The sequence below is a fragment of the Chiloscyllium punctatum genome, chromosome 13 (genome assembly GCF_047496795.1).
Source record: "Chiloscyllium punctatum isolate Juve2018m chromosome 13, sChiPun1.3, whole genome shotgun sequence".
NCBI lineage: Eukaryota > Metazoa > Chordata > Chondrichthyes > Orectolobiformes > Hemiscylliidae > Chiloscyllium > Chiloscyllium punctatum.
In genome coordinates, this window is record NC_092751.1 from 108,172,431 (window position 1) to 108,187,959 (window position 15,529).

Sequence of the window (15,529 nt, forward strand, 5' to 3'; positions counted from 1 at the left end):
CAACGATTCTCATCGGGAACCGGCCCGGTCACCCGTCAGCCCCGGGACATACCGGCAATCCGGCACCTCACACCCGGCAACCACTGCGAAACAGACCGGGAATCTGAGTTCACCATGGAAACCGTCAGCCCTGGGACACAGGTATTGACTGCGGGAGGGAGACCGGCCCAGGTCCTTCACCAGGATCCATCACCCCCCCCCCCCCACCCCCATCACCCCCCACCCCCCACCCCCCACCTCCCCCCCTCACACCCCCATCACCCATCACCCCCCCCCCACCCCCATCACCCCCCCCTCCCACCCCCATCACCCATCACCCCCCACCCCCCCTCCCACCCCCATCACCCATCACCCATCACCCCCCACCTCCCCCCCTCACACCCCCATCATCCATCACCCATCACCCCCCCATCACCCCCCACCCCCCCCTCACACCCCCATCACCCATCACCCATCACCCCCACCTCCCCCCCTCCCACCCCCATCACCCCCCACCCCCCACCCCCCACCTCCCCCTCCCACCCCCATCACCCATCACCCCCCACCCCCCACCCCCCCCTCCCATCATCCATCACCCATCACCCCCACCTCCCCCCCCACCTCCCCCCCACCTCCCCCCCCATCACCCATCACCCCCCACCCCCCACCCCCATCACCCATCACCCCCCACCCCCCTCCCACCCCCATCACCCATCACCCATTACCCCCCACCCCCCCTCTCACCCCCATCACCCATCACTCATCACCCCCCGCATTACCCATCAACCCCTATCCTCACCCCCATCCCCATCACCCCCCCCACCCCACCCCATCACCCATCACCTATCACCCCCCACCCCCCCTCCCACCCCCATCACCCATCACCCCCATCACCCCATCACCCATCACCCATCACCCCCCAAGTCCCCCTCACCCCCATCACCCCCCACCCCCCACCTACCCCCCCCACCCCCATCACCCATCGCCCCCCACCCCCCACTTCCCCCCCACCCCCATCATCCATCACCCCCCACCCCCCACCCCCCACCCCCCACCTCCCCCCCCATCACCCATCACCCATCACCCATCACCCATCACCCATCACCCATCACCCCCACCACCCCCCCACCCCCCACCCCCCACCCATCACCCCCCATCCTCATCCTCATCACCAACCCCCACCCCCACCCCCATTACCCATCACCCATCACCCCCCTCCACCCCCATCACCCCCCTCCACCCCCATCACCCCCCTCCACCCCCATCACCCCCCTCCACCCCCATCACCCCCCTCCACCCCCATCACCCCCCTCCACCCCCAACACCCCCCTCCACCCCCAACACCCCCCTCCACCCCCATCACCCCCCTCCACCCCCATCACCCCCCTCCACCCCCATCACCCCCCTCCACCCCCATCACCCCCCTCCACCCCCATCACCCCCCTCCACCCCCATCACCCCCCTCCACCCCCATCACCCCCCTCCACCCCCATCACCCCCTCCACCCCCATCACCCCCTCCACCCCCATCACCCCCTCCACCCCCATCACCCCCTCCCCCCCCCCCCACCCCCTCCCCCCCCCCCACCCCCTCCCCCCCCCCCACCCCCATCACCCCCCCACCCCCATCACCCCCCCCACCCCCATCACCCCCCCCACCCCCATCACCCCCCCACCCCATCACCCCCCCCACCCCCATCAACCCCTCCCCACCCCCATCAACCCCCCCACCCCCCATCAACCCCCCCACCCCCCATCACCCCCCCACCCCCCATCACCCCCCCCACCCCCCATCACCCCCCCCACCCCCCATCACCCCCCCCCCCACCCCCCATCAACCCCCCCCACCCCCCATCAAGCCCCCCCCCCACCCCCCATCAACCCCCCCCCCACCCCCCATCAACCCCCCCCCACCCCCCATCAACCCCCCCCCACCCCCCATCAACCCCCCCACCCCCCATCAACCCCCCCCACCCCCCATCAACCCCCCCCCACCCCCCATCAACCCCCCCCCACCCCCCATCAACCCCCCCCCACCCCCCATCAACCCCCCCCACCCCCATCAACTCCCCCACCCCCATCAGCCCCCACCACCCCCTATCACCCCCCACCCATCACCTGCTTGCACCCACTTACCTGTTACCCCATCGTCACCCATTAACCCCGTCATCCATTAACCCCGTCACCCATTAACCCCGTCACCCATTAACCCGTCACCCATTAACCCCGTCACCCATTAACCCCGTCACCCATTAACCCCGTCACCCATTAACCCCGTCACCCATTAACCCCGTCACCCATTAACCCCGTCACCCATTACTCCCACCTGTCAACCCCTCTCATACCTACACCCCATCATCCCCCACTTGCTGGTATCCATTCCCCAGCAGCCCCACCTTGACACCCCTATGAATCCCACACCACCCCCATTGAGAGCACAGTCCTCTCCAGGAGACCCCTAAACTCACCCTCTCCATGAACCCCTGAAATCCCTCCCTTCCAAATTCTGACACACCTGAAATGAGCATGCCAGTACACCCACTGACCAAACCCCAGACACAGTGTTAGTCTCTTTGTCCCCCATCCTCCTCATTCTCCATTGATCCATTCCCTAATTCTCACCCTTCATTTTAAACCCCTGACCCCCATTCTCTCAGCACCTTTCCCCAGAAACTGACACTCAATTTCACTCAGCACAAAACATCCAGTGATTGTGGATGAATCCTACACTCCATTTACCCGAATTCCTGATCGTGAGTGATGAGAGCAGTGGTGAGGGAACATAGTCAAAGTGAGAACGGATGGAGTTGCAGAAGGGGGAAAGATAAAGTAGAGGTGACTGAATATCATCAATATAATTTGATTTACAAGGATGTTAGCATGCCAGTAGTTTTTAAGGTTGGACCATCTTCTGTCTGCAAATATAATAAATGAAAAACAAATTAGTCTGCATCCTCTTTGCTCCCACCCTGCCCCTCCCAAACTGAATGGAGAGATTGTATTTCATAAAATTGGATGTGCATTAATAGGGTAATAGACATAGCTACTCGGTACTTCTATTGAGTTTAGAAGTAAATTGCAAAATCTTTCTGACTGTGATTATTTCTAACACTTTGATCTGACAACATTGTTGTAACTGATTACAAGTTTATTGAGGTTATGTTCAAGGAGGGATTGAATATATTCTTATCTGGTACAGGTCAAGGGTTTTGCTCCTGCATGTTTTAATTTAATTTGTCAGTTTTAGCCATACAAATATGTTGATGTGGGTTTTTACATAGATTGTCTTAGACATATTGTTGTCCCAGGCAAGTACAAGGTATGAAAATAGGAAGGCTTTCATTAATGTGAATTACATTGAGGGTGTGAGCAGTAAGGCAGTATTCCTGAGTCAGACAGGAAGTTATTACTGAAAGGCTCTGTCTGCGTCAATGAGAGAAATTGATTCTTCAATCAGAAGTAAGATGCTGTGTTTTAAATATATCTTGTTTTAAGAAATGTGATGATGTAGGGGGGCTTTGTCAAATGGTTAACTGAGTAGTGAATGAAGATTCAGAACCATAAACCTATATGCCCGTGTGGATGAGCTGTGTGCAGTTGATTACCCAAGTACTTCCTGAAATACTGGCTTTGAGTTTGCCATAGCATTGACTTGATTCTGAGCTCCCATTCCCAAATGTGACATTGTGGAACCACATTGAATCCAAATAGATATCAGACACTCTGCCTCCTCTGAGACTGTCACTAATTGAGTCAGATGACTGCGAACTACAAGCGATTGATGGACAGATAGTGGATGCAAGGAGCTTCACATGGGAGCAACAAAATTCAACTGTCAGTGTGACTCTTGCCTCTGTGTCAGAAGGCTGTGGTTTCAAATACCAACCCAGTGTCTGGAGCACAAGGTTCTATGGACAAAGCAGGATTGAGGGGCTGCTGCAGTGTTACCTTTTTGGATTTGGATGTTAAACCAGGGTCCGGTCTATACACTCTGGTTGATGTAAAAGATTTCTTGGCTCTATTTTGAAGATGATAAAGGAAGTTTGCCCTGGTGCCCTGGCCACTAATTATGCCTCACCCGACACTACTAAAACATTGTGTCTGACTATTATCATGTTCCTGTTTGTGGGAGCTTGCTGTGCACATACTGGCTGCTGTGGTTCCTATGTTACAGCAGTGACTAACTGTACTTCAAAACATACCTCATTGGCTGTAATGCACTTTGTAATGTCCTGAGATTGTGAAAAGCAATATTAACACACTTTTTCTTCTGTAAGTGTATTGCTACTACTTTCCTGATCGCAGCTGATCAACATCTCAAATTGAGTAGCTGCTCCATCAGCAACATCTCATGCTTGTTTTCATTTGAATCAGGATGAACATTGAGTATTGAACACTTAAATCTCTGTTCCTGTACTCTGCTTTCTAGCAACATTATCCAGTACGTTTCATTCCAGCCTTTGTGTTTCCTAATTGAACATATGACCTGCATGAAGCAGCTTATATTGTGCCAATTGCCTTCATTTTTCTAAAAAATATATCAGACTTGCTAATATATATCACCAGTTGCTGAATCCAGCTCACCACAAGGGTCTTTGACTCCGAGGTGGAGCCCTTAATGAGTCTTATTTGCTGTCCGAGGTCCTCAGTTCACAACTTGGTGATGTAGCTCAGTAATCTTCTTCCCTTCAGTGAATTTTTTCATAAGTCCACATTTCACTTTATTCTTTGATTCATACCTTTGGGAAGTTTTTTTCTCTAGTCAGCAAAATAGGAAATTTAACACAAATGTACATTTATGTAACCCTGACCACAGCTCTTTAGATATTTGGAAGTGTTGAACAGTGAATACATTGCTTTTGAATCTTGCCATTGTTGCTTTGTAGATAAAGTGCCAGTAAGATGTGAATATTTTAAATAATGAAGAATTTAAAGACCAGTTAATCTATTTTGATGATTTTGGTTGAGGGATAAATGTTAGTGATGGCAATGGGAAAGCTATTTGGTCATTTGAAAAAGAGCAGCAGAAATCTTTTCTGTCCTCTTCTGAAGTGTTTTGTATCCAGTATTTGCATAATATAATCCGAAAACATTGAACATAATTTTTGTTGTGTTTTATAATGAAAGCTTGGTGTCATAAAGGCAAGTGGACAATAACAGGTGGCAAATCCAGGGACTAAATGTAGTTCCCTCATCCCCTTGGTTGTCTGACAGTTGTTACTCACTGCTCTCCACATATCTTATGGTCAGTCTTTCAAGTACAGGAGGCAGGCCCTCAGAACTACTTTAGCTGGTATGGGGACTAAACCAGCATTATTAAAACATGACACTTTAAACATTTAAGCTAACCAGCCCTACAATGCCAGTGCACTATACAAAATAAAATACTTGTAAAAAAATAAATTTGCAAAGTTTGAGCATAGGACAATACTGAAGGAAATATCAATGGACAAAGCAATACGTAGGTGAGGGCTGGTCCTTGGAGAGAATTTCAGAGTACTACAGGATTATTTGTCCACCGAAGAGTCAACCATCATCTCAGTATAATGTTGAAGTAAATCTCCTAATTCTAAATAATGTTATTGCTTTATAAATCTGTGTTACAACATTTTTACCCCTGACTGTGTTTTCAAGCCTCACTCTAGATTTTGGTCATATATAGAATATGCTGATATTTCAGTTTGCAAATGGATGAAAAAGATCCCTTGCTATAAATTGATTCTGAGCAGCTATCTTAAAGTATCAGATTTTATCTAGGACTGACACAAAATTCAGGTAATGATATTATTGTAAGATTGAAGTTTCAGTCATGGATCTTGTTAACAAATTCATAGATGTATAGATCTTAGCAAATGTTCCTCGGGAATAATTATTTACAATTCATCAAGAGTGTCCATTGGTTTGTCCAGTCTTGTGTACTGAGAACACTAGTATTACAGAAGATGTAAAGCAACCTATGGATATACAGCTTCTGCCATACAGAAAAGTTACTGATGAGCTTTTGGTTATATGGATTCAGACGCACCTGAGTGTCTTTGTACATTCATCTCAGAAAGTTAGAACATAGAACATTACAGCGCAGTATATGCCCTTTGGCCCTTGGTGTTGCACCGCCCTGTCATATTAATCTGAAGCCCATCCCACCTACACTATTCCATGTACGTCCATATGTCTGTCCAACGATGACTTAAGTGCACTTAAACTTGGCGAATGTACTACTGTTGCAGGCAAAGCATTCCATACCCTTACTATTAGCAGATGAAAAACCTTCCCGATGGATTCACTACATCCTGCCCCATCTACAACTATACCCCCTCACAAGCAAATCTCCCATCCAGGACATTTGTGCCTCTCCAGTTTGGGTGCAACCCATCCTTCATGTACAGGTCCCACCTTCCCCAGAAGATATGCCAATGGTCTAAGTATCTGAAGCCCTCCCTCTTGCTCCAGCCTTGCAGCCACATGTTAAGCTGCACTCACTGACTGTTCTTCACCTCGCTATCTCGTTGCACCGGTAGCAACTGGAGATCACTACTCTACTCATCCTGCTCTTCAGCTTCCAACCTAATTCTCTGTAGTTACATTTCAGATGCTCAATCCTTTTCCTGGCTATATCATTGGTGCCAATATGTACCACAATTTCTGGCTACTCGCCCTCCCCCTTCAGAATCTTGTAAACCCAATCGGCGACACCTCAGACCCTGGCACCAGTAGGCAATATACCTTCAGGGAGTCATGTTCCTGACCACAAAATCTCCTGTCAATCCGTCTAACTATTGAGTCCCCTACCACTAGCGCTTTTCTATTCTTCTCCCTTTCCTTCTGAGCCACAGTGCCAGACTCAGTCAGAGAGCTAACAACTATGACTTTCCCCTGTTAGGCTGTCCCCACCACCAAAAAGATATACCTCTTGCTGAGGGAAACGCCCTGTCTGTTGGTTCCCTTTCCTCCCCTCTGACTGTAACCCAGCTGTCCTTATCCTGTGTCTGAGGAGTGACTCCCAGTACATCCTCTCAATTTCCCTCTCAGCCTCCCAGATGATCTACAGTCCATCCAGCTCCAGCTCCCTAACTCGGTTTTCGAGGAGCAGAAGAGCACTTCCCGCAGATGGAGTTGGAGACATGCGCCGTGTCTCTCACTTGCCCCATTCTGCAGGAGGAACATGCAACTGCCCTATCAGCCATACCCCACTAATCTGAAAACCCTCACAGGGCTAAACAAGGAAGAGGAGAAAAGAAGAATTAAATGACAAAATCTTAGAGTTTACAGACTCTTAGTAAGGTTAGAGGAGGTGGGTGGGAGGGAGACCCTACAGCATAGGGTCTCGGGTTTAGATCTCACCCACTTAAAAACTTTCTGGTAGCCCTTGTTTCTCTCTGCCCTCTCTCCTCGCAGCTCTGTTCAAAATGGAGGCCCGACTCCCGAGGTAATCCCTTTTTCAGTGGGAAAAACTGACTTACCCAGCAGCCCTCGCTTCTCTCCACCCTCTCCCTTCGCCACTCTGTTCAAAAAATCTGTTCACAATTGAATAGATCACAGATATACAAGATGAATAATGTCCATTTGGGGCCTGGTATCAGAATTGTATGATTAACAATACTTCCTAAAGAGTTAGCACTGTAGCACAGGATGGGAAAATACAATTTTTTAAAAAGCAACACTAACGTTTAGTGATCTTCCATTTCTCAACTGGTGGTTTGACAATTATTTCACAATTACTGATGTTTAATCTTTCAACTGGTTATGTTTGTCAAACAACAAATAAATAACACCTGCATTTTTAAATACATAAATATTAAGACATACTCCAGTACTCCATAAATAAATACGATATCTATGATGATGACTGAAAGTCGCTGAAATAGAATTGTTGCATCACTGGCATAATTAAGGTTCTGGACAACCAACATTTCCTTGTTGAAATATTGCGCAATGAGAGAGTAGGTATTCAAACCATGCAAAAACTGGTGGATAGTCCAAAGTCCATTGCGAAGTAAGTTAACGGGCAAATTTAAAAAGCAATTTGGAAGCCAAGCAACATGTTTATCTTTATTACAAAGAAGTGGAGATTGAGTGTAAAGAAATCTTATTGCAGTTGTAAACGTTGGTGATGCCAGGCATGGTGTACTGTGTATAGCTTTAGCCTCTTTACATAAGCAAGTACATACGTTCTCTTGAAGAAAGAAGGATAAAGAGATTGCAAATGTGTCACAAAGGGCCAAGCGATAACCCAGGAAACGAAAGACCTGTTAGCTTGACATCAATAGTGGGAAAACTGATGGAAGCTATGATATAGGTTAATATTTTTTTTATTTACATATACATTTATATACATTTAGACAGTCAATGGCTTTGTCAAGACCAGGTCATGTCTGACAAATTCAGTTGAGATCTTTGTTGAGGTGACACAGGCAATGGATGCGGGTAGTACTCTGGATGTTGTACATTCAAACTTTCAGAAACCATTGGATACGGTACCACCTGCCAGGTTGATTAGCAAATTAGAAAAATTTTGGATTGATAAGTCCTTGGCAGTCTGGATTAGAAGTTGGCTAAAAGATAGGAAACTGAGGGTAGGTATAGATGGGCATTACTTAGATTAGAGACAAGTTGAAAGTGATGCTCCCCGTGAATTGGTGTTGGGACCTTGCTTTTTCTGATTTATATAAATGATTTGGAGATGTGTTGAGAGCAAAATATCTAAATTTTCAGATGATACTAAGCCAGGGAGAACTGGTGAATTGTTCGGATGATGCTGAGCGAGTTCAGAAAGACATTGACAAGTTGGCCAAATGGGCAGAAAGCTGGAAGATGGGTTTCAATGCAGAGAAATGTGAGCTGATGCATTTTAAGACAAGAAACGTGGAGAGAAAATACAGGCTCGATGTATAACTTTGTGGGGAGTACAGGAACAGAGGGACCTCGGGGATTATGTACATGATTTTCTGAAGGTGGCCAGGCAAGATGAAACAGTTGTTAAGGCAGCTATTGTATCCTTGAGTTTATAAATAGAAGTGTGGAGTATAAACGTGAGGAGGTGATACTGCCCTTCTACAAATCATTGATTAAACCACATTTGGAATACTGTGTTCAGTCTGGGCACCTTATTGAGGGAAATACGTTAAAGCCCTGGAGAGAATTCAAAGGAAATTTTCTAAAATGATCCCCAAAATGAGGGATTTTGGACATAAGAAAAGATGAGAGAAATTAGACTTATTCTCTTGGAGCAGAAAAGATTAAGAGGTGACTTTATTGAGATATTCAAAATTGTGAACAATTTTGACAAGGTAAAGAAGGATATTCTGTTGCCATGAGTTGGTGTATCTGTAAGTAGGGGTCACCATTTCAGAAATTGGGAGAGGAGCACGACTTAGTGTTTTGAGTTCAATGTGACACTTCTCCACAAATGTTAAAAGTCACACTACTCCAGTTTATAGTCCAACAGGTTTATTTGGAAGCTGGTATCACCCAGTCCAACACCAGCACCTCCATATCAATTCCACAAGAGAGCTAGGACTGAGATATAGAGAGACCTCTTTACTCAGAGTTGACAGGATTTGGAATGTGCTGCCTGGGAGAGGGTGGAGCCAGGTTCCATAGAAGGCTTCAAATGACACCTGGATATATATTTTAGTGAATTTAGAGGACTATTGAGATAGCGCTGGAGAATGGGATGAGCTGGTTGGTTTTTCTGGAGCTGGAACTGACATGATGGGTCAAATGGCCTCATCCTATACTGTAAAATTCTAACTCCATGGTAAGTGGAAAATACACTTTGTCTTGTGCTCCTTGTTTGATCATCACATTTCTGTGGTAACTGTGCCTGTGCACTGTAATGCTGGATGATGTTACATAAACTTTAAAAGCTGCATATTCCCAGGCCTCTTGGGTCCTGATAAAGAATAATACCGGACTCAAAATGTTAACGCCGTTACGCTATCTACAGATGCTTCCAGGCCTGCTGGGTTTCTCCAGTATATTCAGTGTTTGTTTGATTTCAAGGATCTGTTTTTACATTGCTAGGAGTATTGACTTCACCGACAATGATTTTACAATCTCTCCTGCCAAAGTGAAACAGTCCAAAATACACCAGTTTTTCAAATCTAGCTCTTGGCTGAACCATGATAGTTATGAGAATTTCTTTTGTGCATCTTAGAAATCTCATTTGAAAGTCTTTGCCAGTAATCATTGATGTTGCCCAATACTCAGGTGGGAACAGTGTTGTTTTAATTCTCTTCCTGGGTGTAAGCTCCTGGCATAACCAGGGCCTGAAATAAGCTGCTACATGTGACTAAATTTGCCACTTTTGTTTGGGATTGTTTGTTTGAGAATTGTTCAGTTTTGCGCGTCAGTTCTGTACAGTGATTAGTGTTAGAGCTACAATGCACGTCTGCCCAAGTAGCACTTTAGATGAATAACGTCACCGATCTTTGTTCAGCAATCTTCAGCATCCTTTATTAAGGATCTTATGAGATTGTGGTAAATCTGTTTTTTTTCTTAAGAACACATTTAATTGTGATAACACAGTGCTGAAGCAAGTCAGCAGGTCTGGCAGCATCCATTGGGGGAGGAGCACTAGTTAGTGTTTTGAGTCCAATGTGACACTTCCCCACAAATGTTAAAAGTCACACAACACCAGGTTATAGTCCAAGATTATTTGGAAGCTAGTACCAGTCCAGTCCAAGATCGGTGCCTCCATATCATGTCCACAAATGTTGCCAGACTTGCTGATTTTCTCTTGCACATTGTTTTTATTTCATCTGTTTCTTGATTCAATGTAAGCTGGAGTTATCCCCAGAAGCAGTAACGTTTTGAATGTAGTTCACAAGTTTTAGCAATCTGCATTGTACTGATATTGAGTGCAGAAGTTCCTATTAGCATTCCTAAATACTGAGAACTAGAACATGTTGTGGGTGGCTCAGTGGTTAACACTGCTGCCTCACAGCACCAGGGACCCAGGTTTGATCCCACCCCCAGTGACTATCTGTGTGGAGTTTGCACATTCCTGTTGTGTCTGCATAGGTTTCCTCCAGGTGCATTGATTTTCTCCCAACTGTCCAAAAATGTGCAGGTTAGGTGGATTGGCCATGCTAAATTGCCGAGGAGAAAGTGAGGACTGCAGATCAGAGCTGAAAATGTGTTGCTGGAAAAGCGCAGCAGGTCAGGCAGCATCCAAGGAACAGGAGAATCGACGTTTCAGGCATCAGCCCTTCTTCAGGAATTCTTCAGGATTCCTGAAAAAGGGCTCATGCCCAAAACGTCGATTCTCCTGCTCCTTGGATGCTGCCTGACCTGCTGCGCTTTTCCAGCAACACATTTTCAGCTCATGCTAAATTGCCCACAGTATTCACTGGTGTGTTAGGTAGATTAGTCACAGGAAATGCAGGGTTACGGGGATTGGAGGGTGGGTCTGGGTGGGATGCTCTTTGGAGGGTTGGTGTGGGCTTGATGGGCTGAATGGCCTTCTTCCACATTCTACAATAACTAAGGTAAGCAGCTTAATGCCAAGCATTGATATTGACTTCAATTTGAAACTTAATACTCCTAATGCAAAGAATGTTCACATCTTCTCAGATGCCTACGATGTTGACACATTTTATACCATCTAGAGATGGTATACCATTATGTACATTTCATGAGCGGCAGCTCAAGTGGGTGAGCCAAAGTTTGTACCAATCTTTTCCCAGATGCAGTGAAATCCGATTATAATGACACGGGAGCCGCTCTACATAGCTCGAGGGGGAATTGGAAATATCGGAACCCAGGAACCTGTATCGTTCTTGGATCAATCTGCAACCATTGGACATTAAGACTAAGAACAGCTAAAAATTAAAGAAAGAAAATGCAACATAACTAGTTGCTTGGCAGCACAGCCTTGTATCTTGCCGAAAAGGGAGACCTGATCCTGAAGCTTTTCATTTGCACTCACCGGGACAAACACAAATGCCGCATATCAAACGCACACAAGTGCTGTTGGTTTGAAGTTTGACATTCTTGCGTTTGTCTTCATAAGTGCCTGAGAAAAAGCACTGGTATTTATTTAGAATCTTTTACATCCTCGAATCACAAAGCATTTAACCAGGAATGATTTTGCAGTTCAGCTAATGTCTGAGCAGATAAGGAAGTGCGTTTGGACGTGGAGGCATCTCAACAAATGACCAATTAATCTGCTGTTGGTCATGTTGATGACGGATAATGCTGAGCAAGATCTTGAATACTCTGAAATACCAAGTTTTTCCATTTATGTGCTAAAACATGTGTCACATAACTTCACAGACATGCAGCAGAATGAATAAGTGGAGCGTGGATTCACAAACATGTCGGAACGTGTCACGAAGGAGCCAGCTACGTGGTTTATGATTGACTTTTCGCTTGTTGACAGATTATTTGTTTGGGCAATATGGTGGTTTCTACACTGAGCTGGTGTGGAAGCTGTCAGAAAACTGGCTATTTAATCCCAATTCTCTTTCAAATTAGATCGTGTTCAAATGTGGACTGGTGGTAACTTTTAAGTTTTTTTTTGTGAACCAGACCTTTAGCTATGTTTTGTCTTTCTGCATCTTCACAGGTTCTATTAGTGTTTTCTTTACTAAGCTGCTGGCTCATTCTGTGCAAAGGAATTTGGAAATCAAATTTTAAAATATCATGATTTAAACCCCACATCCTTCTTTTCAAATTTCTCCACGATTCTGTAACTTGCTCGACACTGACCAGTATTTGCGATCCCTGCACTCAAAATTCTTTTCACTTGAGCATTCTTTATTCTACTTACTCTGGAATTCCCTCCCAAAAGCTCTTTGTCTCCCTACCTCTCTTTGAACCATTGTAACTGTCATTAAAATCTACCTTGATAAAGCTTTTGATTACCTGCCCTTGTATTGCATGATGTGATTTGGCTGAATGTTCCTACAAAGTGCCTTGTGACATTATACAATGCACATGAAAGGATTAACGTCCTTTGCACCTTTGCTTCATGCATACCTTGTTAATGTGTGAAACCAAGCAGACCTTTTTTGCACTATCTGTGAAACCTAGGATTTTAAATGGAAAAGTTTAATTTGAAAAAGCCATACTGGAAGCTGTTTCATTTGACATTTGTAAGGTGAATGGAGTTGGATTGAGTCTAAAACACGGAGGCAAAATATTAAAGACTCATCTGTGGAACCTTACAATCTTGTTATGATGAAAAAAACTCCATATTACAGAGGAGGAGGTGCTAGATGTCTTGAAACACATAAAAGTGAATAAATCCCCGGGACCTGATCAGATGTACCTTAAAACTCTGTGGGAAGTAGGGAAGTGATTGCTGGGCCTCTTGAAGAGATATTTGTATCATCGATAGTCACAGGTGAGGTGCTGGAAGACTGGAGGTTGACTAAAGTGGTGCCACTGTTCAAGAATGGTGGTAAGGACAAGCCAGGGAACTATAGAACAGTGAGCCTGATGTCGGTGGTGGGCAAGTTGTTGGAGGGAATCCTGAGGGACAGGATGTACATGTATTTGGAAAGGCAAGGACTGATTAGGGATAGTCAACATGGCTTTGTGCGTGGGAAATCATGTCTCGCAAACTTGATTGAGTTTTTTGAAGAAGTAACAAAGAGGATTGATGAGGGCAGAGCAGTAGATGTGCTATATATGGACTTCAGTAAGGCGTTTGACAAGGTTCCCAATGGGAGACTGATTAGCAAGGTTAGGTCTCACGGAATACAGGGAGAACTAGCCATTTGGATACAGAAGTGGCTCAAAGGTAGAAGACAGAGGGTGGTAGTGGAGGGTTGTTTTTCAGACTGGAGGCCTGTGACCAGGAGAGTGCCACAAGGATTGGTGCTGGGTCGCCTACTTTTACATAAATGATTTGGATGTGAGTATAAGAGGTATAGTTAGTAAGTTTGCAGATGACACCAAAATTGGAGGTGTAGTGGACAGCAAAGGCGGATACCTTGGATTACAACAGGATCTTGACCAGATGGTCCAGTGGGCTGAGAAGTGGCAGATGGAGTTTAATTCAGATAAATGCGAGGTGCTGCATTTTGGGAAAGCAAATCTTAGCAGGACTTATACACTTAATGGTAAGGTCCTATGGAGCGTTGCTGAACAAAGAGACCTTGGAGTGCAGTTTCATAGCTCCTTGAAAATTGAGTTGCTGGTAGATAGGTTAGTGAAGAAGGCGTTGGTATGCTTTCCTTTATTGGTCAGAGTATTGAATACAGGAGTTGAGAGGTCATGTTGCGGCTGTACAGGACATTGGTTAGGCCACTGTTGGAATATTGCGTGCAATTCTGGTCTCCTTCCTATCGGAAAGGTGTTGTGAAACTTAAAAGGGTTCAGAAGAGATTTACAAGGATGTTGCCAGGGTTGGAGGATTTGAGCTATAGAAAGAGGTTGAATAGGCTTGGGCCGTTTTCCCTGGAGCGTTGAAGGCTGAGGGATGACCTTATAGAGGTTTATAAAATCATGAGGTGGGGATCCAGAACTAGAGGACATAGGTTTAGGGTGAGGGGGGAAAGATATAAAAGAGACCTAAAGGGCACCTTTTTCACAGAGGGTGGTGCGTGTATTGAATGAGCTGCCAGAGGAAGTGGTAGAGGCTTGAAAATTACAAAATTTAAAAGGCATCTGGATGGGTATATGAATAGGAAGGGTTTGTAGGGATATGGGCCAGGTGCTGGCAGGTGGGACTAGATTGGGTAGTGATATCTGGTCGGCATGGAAGGGTTGGACCAAAGGGTCTGTTTCCGTGCTGTACATCTCTGACTCTGTTTGCAGATTAGGAGCTAAAATGGATACTTGTGTGATTTTATGATATAATCCTTGCTCTGGGATGAAGGAGAGATGAGAGCTATTAGCACGCTGTACGCAATGTGTGTAGTGCTAAGAATTTACAATTGTTCCATTTTTATCAAAATTCTCACTATTTGCTGAGTTTTGTTAGTCCTCCTTTAGTTCTGGGAAGTGAAAGTTTGCATTTCCCATCTCGTCAGCTTTACACTTGTCTGCTGAATCTGAAAGTATGGGTTCAAACCTCAAGTGCTATTGTGGTATTGCCACTGGGCTAGTAATCCAGAGGTTCAGGCTAATGCTTTGGTAATTAATCTATCATCGATTGTTGTAAAAATCTGATTCAGTTATGATGTTGAGAAGAGGAAATCGCCCATCCTTTCCCAGTTTAGGATTCAAACAGCAAAGTGGTTGGCTCTGAATTGCCCTCTGAAATGGGCTGGCAATCCAATCAGTTCAATTGCAATTGCAAACGGGCAACAAAGGCTGGTCTTGCCAGTGACTCGCACATCCCATTGAAAGAACTGGAAAGAAAATCATTCCTCTTTTTTTTGTAAATGCTTCAAAAAGCCCTCCACCTTTTAATCAGAGCATTCATTGGAAGTTTGAGAGACTTTGCCTCATCATTTTGCCCTTAGATCCCTGGCATAATTTTCACAAATTTGTGCTGTAATCCCTTCTGTATTTTCTTAAGTTTTCATATCCAAAGCTGAATGTAGTACTCTGGATGGGATCGAACCAAGTCTCTGCACCATGAGACTCCATTAGCCTTT

At 45.7% G+C, this 15,529-nt stretch overlaps 1 protein-coding gene across 3 annotated transcripts in view; it reads left to right on the forward strand.

Annotated features, from left to right (window-relative positions):
• Positions 1-15,529, forward strand: part of ccser2a (coiled-coil serine-rich protein 2a) — a 616,376-nt gene continuing 600,847 nt past the window's right edge. For all 3 annotated transcript variants that reach the window (XM_072583583.1, XM_072583585.1, XM_072583586.1), the window contains exon 1: positions 1-141. The gene's annotated coding sequence lies outside the window, so the exon portion shown is untranslated. The remainder of the gene's footprint in view (positions 142-15,529) is intronic.